Source organism: Capsicum annuum, chromosome 3, assembly GCF_002878395.1.
Source record: "Capsicum annuum cultivar UCD-10X-F1 chromosome 3, UCD10Xv1.1, whole genome shotgun sequence".
Classification (NCBI taxonomy): domain Eukaryota; kingdom Viridiplantae; phylum Streptophyta; class Magnoliopsida; order Solanales; family Solanaceae; genus Capsicum; species Capsicum annuum.
In genome coordinates, this window is record NC_061113.1 from 134,748,045 (window position 1) to 134,756,003 (window position 7,959).

The 7,959-nt window shown below is 35.2% G+C and overlaps 1 non-coding gene across 1 annotated transcript; it reads left to right on the forward strand.

The window, feature by feature from the left end:
• Positions 1–5,376: 5,376 nt before the first annotated feature.
• On the forward strand, positions 5,377–5,483 carry LOC124897453. Its single transcript, XR_007054172.1, has one exon. It is a non-coding gene; the product is annotated as a small nucleolar RNA R71 (small nucleolar RNA).
• The last annotated feature ends 2,476 nt before the right edge of the window (positions 5,484–7,959 follow it).

Genomic DNA, 7,959 nt, shown 5'->3' on the forward strand with positions numbered 1-7,959 from the left:
TAAAATCCTGGCAAAATTTGACATTACTATTCCATCACTGAGCACTTTGATAATGCACTGATGTGAGGCCCCATCATAGAATGTAATAGTGTTAAAGGCCCTTGGTTTGTATTTTTGTGCACCGATTGGCAATGGATTTTGATTCATAAAATTCATTAGTGATTTGCCAATCAGTCATTACAATTTTTCTATCATCTTAAGAGTTGGGAAACCTCTTTGGAGCGGGACTTTGGTGATGTGCCTATTTGTATAGCGTATCGCAAAAGCCTCCTCTCTGGAGTTTGGCATGAAATTTCCCAACTTTATATCTTTTGTCAAGGATTATGTCATGTTTTCCACATTCACTTAACCTTTCACCTACACAAATTAATGAATGGTATTGAAAAAAGGACTAAAAGTAAACTTGGATTTCCTCCCAAGAAGCACATTAGTTATCCTCGTGGCACGACGTTGATTTACATATTCATTCATGCATCATCAAGATAGATTACTTCCAAGAAATTCACCTTCGAAATTAACCTATGATGATGTTTGTTTCTTTGTCAATTCACGATCAACCAAGTACCAATATTATTTCCAAATCCTACCACTCCACTAGGAAAGAATTTGACCACCTTGAATGGACCCGACCACTAAGTATTGAGATTACTCGGGAATAACTCGTACCTTGAGTTAAAGAGTAAGACATAATCAAACACTTTGAATTCTCTCTTTAGAATTTTGGCATCATGACATTTTTCATGAATTTGTGGTAGAGTAAATAACTCTCAAATACCTTTAATCGAAATTTGTAAATCTCTTGCATTTCCTCTAACCTCAACTTGGATGCTTCTTCCCAATCTATGTTCAATGTGCATAATGCCTACAATGCTTTGTGTTCAAATTAAACTAGGAGATAGCAAGATTTTCCAAATACCAATTGGTATGGTAACATGACAATAAGAGTTTTATAAGTGGTTCGGTAGGCTCACAAAGCATTTTCATATTTTCAAGCTCAATCTCGCCTACTTGCATTCACAACCTTTTCCAAGATTTCCTTTATATCGCAATTCACCACCTTCACCAACCCATTAGGTTTTAGAAAATACGAGAAATCCACCTTGTACTACACTCCATATTTAGTAAGAAACAATCTAAAGGATTTATTACAAAAATAAGACCCGCATTACTTATGATGGCAGATGGTATTCCATATTTTGTGAAAATCTGCCTTTTTAAGGATGAAGTGACAATCTTAACTTCATTATTTTGTAAGGAAATGGCTTCCACCCATTTGGAAAAACAATCATCCGCCACTAAGATGTAATAGTTTTGGTATGAACTTAAAAAAGATCCCATGAAATCCAAGCCCCACATATCCATTCTTAGTTTCAATGGCATTTCATGCCTTCTTGAAATCTCCCTTTCTTTTTGACATTGTTCACAAGATCAAGATAATTCATGAGCCTCTCTATATAAGGTTGGATAGTAAAAAATGCTTTGAAGAACCTTTGAGACTGTATGTACACCACCATGATGTGCCCCTACCAATGGTGAATGACAAGCTTCAAGAATAGGACTCATATCCTCTTCCATATCACAATGATAGATTACCCAATCAGCACACTCCCTAAAAAAATAAGGTTCATCCTAATATTATCATTTCATATAATGAAGAAACCTTTTGTTTTGGTGGTATCTTAAATCATCGGGAGTTTCACTACACACTATGTAGTTGGTAAAATATGTGTACAATGGTGTCTTACTATTCTAAGAGCCATCATAAATTAGTTGGGGAAAGCATCATCAATTTCTAATTCTCTCACCCTTACATCATTTGACTCAAGCTCAGACAAGTAGTCTGCTACTTGATGTTCACACCCTTTTCTATCATTGACATCAAAATCAAACTCTTGCAAAAATAATATCAAACTAATCAATATTGGCTTGGCTTCTTTCTTGGCCATCAATTATCAATGTGTGGCATGATTGATTTGCACAATCATCTTGGTGCCTAACAAGTACACATGTAACTTCTCAAAATAATACACCCCTACTAGAAACTCTTGGTTTGTAACTTTATAATTCCATCGAGTATTATTCAACGACTTACTTGCATAATTAATGGGGTGGAATAGCTTTTCTGTTCATTGGCATAACACGATGCCTAATGATAGAACAGTTGAGTCCCACATTACCTCAAAGGGAATTTCCCAATCCAGGGATACAATGATTGGAGCCGACACAAGAATTCTTTGAGGTGATTAAATGCCCTTAAGAAAGCACTATCAAATTCTAAATTTGCTTTTGTTCAGAAGCTTGCTCAAGGGGTGATCAACCTTTTAAAATCTTTAATAAACCAATGGTAGAATCCGACATGCCCAAGAGAACTTCGAACACCCTTCATGGAAGTAGGAGGTGGAAACTTAAAGATTGCCTCAACCATTTCTTAGTCAACTTGAATGTCTTTACTCAAGATATTGTGACCAATCACGATGCCCTATTTGACAATGAGTGATATTTTTTCCAATGTAAGATGAGGTTCGTCTCCACACATATCTCAAGGGCCTTACCCAAATGTTCAAGGTACTTCGAATGAATCACCCAAAATGGAAAATTTTTCATGAACATTTCCATTGTATTCTCTATCATATCTGAGAATATAGATAACATACACCTTTGGAAGGTAGTGGAAGCATTTCAAAGCTCAAATAGTCTGGTTTTAAAAGAAAAAGTTCAATATGGGCAAATGAATAGGGTTTAATCTTGATCTTTGGGGGCAATAAAAATTTGGTTGTAATTGGAATATCCATAAAGTAAGAAATAACGTCCTAGCCTGCAAAATTGGTCTAACATTTGGTCCATAAATGGCATAGAAAAATGATATTTTATGGTCGATGAGTTCAACATTCGATAATACATGCATACTATCCATACTATGTCCAGACGAACGAGCACAAGATCATTTTTTTTGTTTGGGACCACCATCAAGACACCCTTTTTTAGAACACATTGGACTGGACTCTCCCAAGTACTCCAAAATTTGGTACACAACACCCTCATCTAGCCATTTTATGATTTCCTTTTTGACCACCTATTACATTGGTTGGTTTAATCTTCTTAGTGTTTCTTATTAGGCACATGATCAACCTATAAATTTATTTTATTATTACGAATACCAAGAGCAATAGTAATGATATCCTCTATGGTCCAACCTATAGCTCAAATGAACTTCCTTATAATAGATTACATAGCCTCCACTTGTCAAGGCCATAAATCACTTGTAAAAATTATTGGCAAGGTACTATTCTCACCCGAAAATTCATAACAAAGATATGAAGGAAAAGATTTAAGCTCAAGTTGAGGTGGCTGAATAATGGAAGGTTTGACAGGTGGACTTTCTCTATCACTTAAATGAAGATCAAGCTTTTAGGGATTCTTGGTATGAGATCCAAGACTCCACAAAGTAGCCACAACTTCATCATATTCATCAATTTTCTAACTCATATAGTTCCATAGTACCTTTTCAAGTGGATCACAAATGAGTTTGGCCTCCATTGCATTGTCCATTTCACCATCAATCACATTAATTATTTAGATCACTTGGAGATCGCTTGATTTTTCATAGACTTCCATAATTTGAAATTTACTTCCTTGCCATTTACTCAAAAATTCATTCCCCCTACTCGATGTCTACCAATGCACTTTCATGGCAAAGAAGGGTTATTCGAGAATAATAAAAATTTCATAATTGATTTTGCAATCCAAAATCATAAAATTGACGGGGAAGATAACTTTGTCAACTTAAATAAGGACATATAGAGAATCCCAACTTGTTTCTTAATAGAACGATATACTATAAAAATCCTTATTAATGTAGGCCTTTTGGGTTCCTAAGACTAATTTCTTAAAAATAGTATCGAAATTAAATTAATGCTTGCCCCAAGGTCACACAATGCTTTGCCAAATTTATCGACACTAATTGTACATGGAATAGTAAAGAAGGTGGGGTCTTCCTTTTAAATACCCCATGGCTAGAAATTATGGTGCAACAACTATGATAGACTTCACTATTTTGAACTGCATTTCCCTCTTCTTGGTAACTAAATACTTCATGAATCTTGTGTAACCGGGCATTTCCAACAGGGCTTCCACAAAAGTAATGTTGACCAACAAACTATTACATTTGGCAAGGAACTTTTAAAATTTAGCATTGTCATACTTTTTCTTAAAAATTTATGGAAAGGGAGTTTGCACCTTGACTATTGTCTTTCGAACAATCGGGCTTGTGTCCGGTGCTTCCACATTTTCATCTACCACTCAAGGTTCTTCATCATGCTCAATCTTCACTTTCTTTTCATCTAACATATCAATGATAATATTTGAAGGAGTAGCAACCTCTTAATTTAACTTCTTGGTTCTCTTCCTCTTAGCATTTGCTTTCCCCTCACCTCCTTCTTTATCGTGGTCATTCTCAAGACTCACCACATCATCATCAAGGATTTTACCACTTCTAGTGACAATAACCATGCAGTGGCCGTCATTTTCCATTTTGTCACTAGGAAGCCCTCCTTTTTGTCTTGCATTCAAGTGAGTTGATATTTGAACCAATTAGGTCTTGAGTTGTTTAATTTAAGTCAAATATAAAGTAACCGTTTGGTTGTGTTTTGAAAAATCACCTTTCCTCTTTCGTATCATCTTATCAGTGCCCTCAACATTTAAAAATATTTAAGAAAGTATGTCTTTACTTTTGAACTTTTTTGGGTCAATCGAGCTCGCATCTTTGCCCTTGAACTGATCATGTGGAGGCACATATTTGTCATTATTGCAAGCCTTATATCTCCAAACATAATTTGTATCACTTTAATAATCCCTCCAATCACGATCTCTATCATGTGCACTCCCATCCCGATCCTTATAATATCTATCCCTATCACAATTATTCCAACATTAATTTTTCCCTTGCCTATGATAGGTAGGGAGGAAACCCACCACTTGGTTCGACAAAAACCATACCTCCTCATCAAAAGCTTTCACTTCCGAATCTTCATAAGATCTAGTACCTTTTGAAACCATAGTATTTACCATCTTTGGAGTAGGATTCAACATATGCTTAGTGAGAAGGTCCATTTGAGTCATTGATTTGGCCATATTTTCATCCCTTTCATCATCCTTTTTAAGTTTCTCTTGACTTACATTAGACACAAAGGGATCCCCAATGACTACCTTGGTGTCCCAAGTATTCCAAGACCTACTCTTTATAGTAATTTTATCCAACAATGTCGATGGCACTTCAAATATTTGAGCCATGAGTTACCACTGGCTACATTATCCACGACTATTTTGTTTAACTGATCATGCGATCAGTAAAAAATTTGTAGGAGCATCTTGTTGGGTATATCATGATCTGTTCATTGAATCAAATTTTTCTTAAACCTTTCCCATGCCTCATGTAGAGGCTCACTACTCACTTAATGAAAGTTGGTTATTTTATCTCTTAATTGTGACATTTGGGATGGTGGGATCAATCTATCCAAGATCAGTCAACTCTACCCATGAAGTGATAGACGTCGGAGGTAACTCACTTAGATAGAATACCACAACTTCAATTATATAAAATTAAAATAGTCTCAACCAGATGGACTATAGAGGTATTTGGGTTATATCAAATAGATTACAAACATCAATAAAATATTTGAGGTGGATGTTTGCATCTTTGTGTGCTTGTCCACCAAAGAGTCCCTTTATTTGAAGGAGGTGAAGCATCACACTCATATAAAAAAACACTACTCCTCCTTTCGTAGGTAGAATTAGCATAGCACTAGAGCGTTGTTGAGGTGATCTTTATCACCTAAATGGCTTTCAAGGCCAGAAAAGGTAGCTACATTGCTATTATGAAGGCTGATTGTTCCGTTCACGCTTATGCTATCACTTGAGGAATATAAAAATAATGTACAAAGTAAGTTCACACCATAGTTAACCTAAGTTACTTATAACGCTACATAAAATGAACGCCATGTTTCATTCTCCAGCAACAACACCATTTTTATAATGCTTAGTTTGCACTCTAATTTGATGTAATAAACCTTGTCAAGTATCTATAACCAAAAAGAGTCGGGGTAGATTCCTGGGGGAATAACACCATAGTTAACCTTGAAGTGTTATATATGACTTTATGTTACACATATGTGATAAAAAGTAATATAAGTAAAGTCTATTTAGGGGTTGGAGTAACAAGTTCAACTTCAATTAACTAATTAGTTTGCAATATTACCAATGGAAATAATTAGTTTTGTAATCAATAGATGTGAGGGTACTTTGGGCTATGCTTCTATGAGGTCAATTTCATTCATGGGTAGGTCGTTAATTCTCTAGATCTGAAAGTTAACTATAATTAGGCTAGGTATGCATCTAAACAATAATCTTTTGATCTATGGCCAAATTTAGTAAGTGTTTCTTTCGAACGTACTTATGTCTTCGATATTAAGCAACCTATTGCCTTATTGTAAAATGATCTATTTCTAGCATCATTAACACATAAGTTAGAAACTCAAGTTATGTTAGCCAAATCTTATTACTCTTGCTCCCCTTTTTAAGAAAAGTGAGAGATCTAAGAAAGGGCTGTGTTTGCAACCCAAATGTCACGACCCAAAAATTAAGGGTCATGATGGCACTTGTCATAGAAAGTCTTGACAAGTATGCCTATCATACAAACTGATACAAAAAGGGAAAGTAATAACAATAACTCAAAGTAAGGCTTCTAGAACGAAGCTGAACAACACAACATAGAAAAAGTGAAAGAACATAACCAAAAGTATCATATCATAAGCCCAAAACCTGGTGTCACAGTGTGACAACTAATTGATATAAATCGAGATCAAAATACCTAAGATACAAAAAACAAGAATAACTCTGTCTCTAAATGCAAAATAAGACATATTCTAAACAAATAAAGGTAGAAGTAGACTCTGGAAACAAGAATCCCAATGCTACCTCAAATGGCTCCAAGGTATTACCTGAAATCAACCATAGTGAGGCGCACTCAAATCCGGATCTGCACCAAAAAGGCACAGTAGGAGTGAGTACGGTCCACTTGTACTCAATCGGTATCATAGGCCGACTAAGTAAAGCAAAAAAATACACACTAAGGGCACCTCACCTGCAATTAGAAAATGTCCCAAATAATAGCCAATACTGTTCCACTAATAGTTCTATAATATTCACATGCACCTTAGCAGTATGAAAGAGAAAGAAAGGTATACAGGTATCAAACATATGAATACGAGGGAAGAAATAAAAATAATAGGTATCACATCATGGAAAATAATACATCATAGAAATGTACAAAGTAAATACAAATGCAGTGGAAAGGATAATGATAATGATAGTGATGGTGATGCCCGAGGTTGTCGCCCAACCTCCATATACAGCTACAGAGCTAAAGTTTCTCGATGTAGGACTCATTGGGGGTTCATCAACTATATAAAACCAATATCCAATACCAATATACATAACTTCTCTTCGGTACATCCATCAGTATAAGGTTTTAAAGATGTCACATTTTTATTAAAAAAGCTAGTATTCCCAGTATTTCCAAAATTTACACGGTGGTACCAATGTTTCATGAATGTGTATGATATGAGGATGTAATACTCACAACCAACTAGAATAAGTATTTCCATATCCAACTGATATACTAACCAAGTGGGCCAATAACCTACCCAATATTTCCAACCATCCATGAATGCCAACATAAACCACATGCCAAGAGAGTATATATAATTAAATACACCATTGACACCATATTAGGATTTTTCATTATACAAAACACAGTTAATTTTACATATTCACAGCCAATAATGTCTTATAGGACCCCACACGGTCCTACATAGTAAATAATATTCAAATCTACCAAATACAATAATATATAAGCCACAGGCACAACACAATAATTATAGCCATTTTTGTGATTAGTTCCCA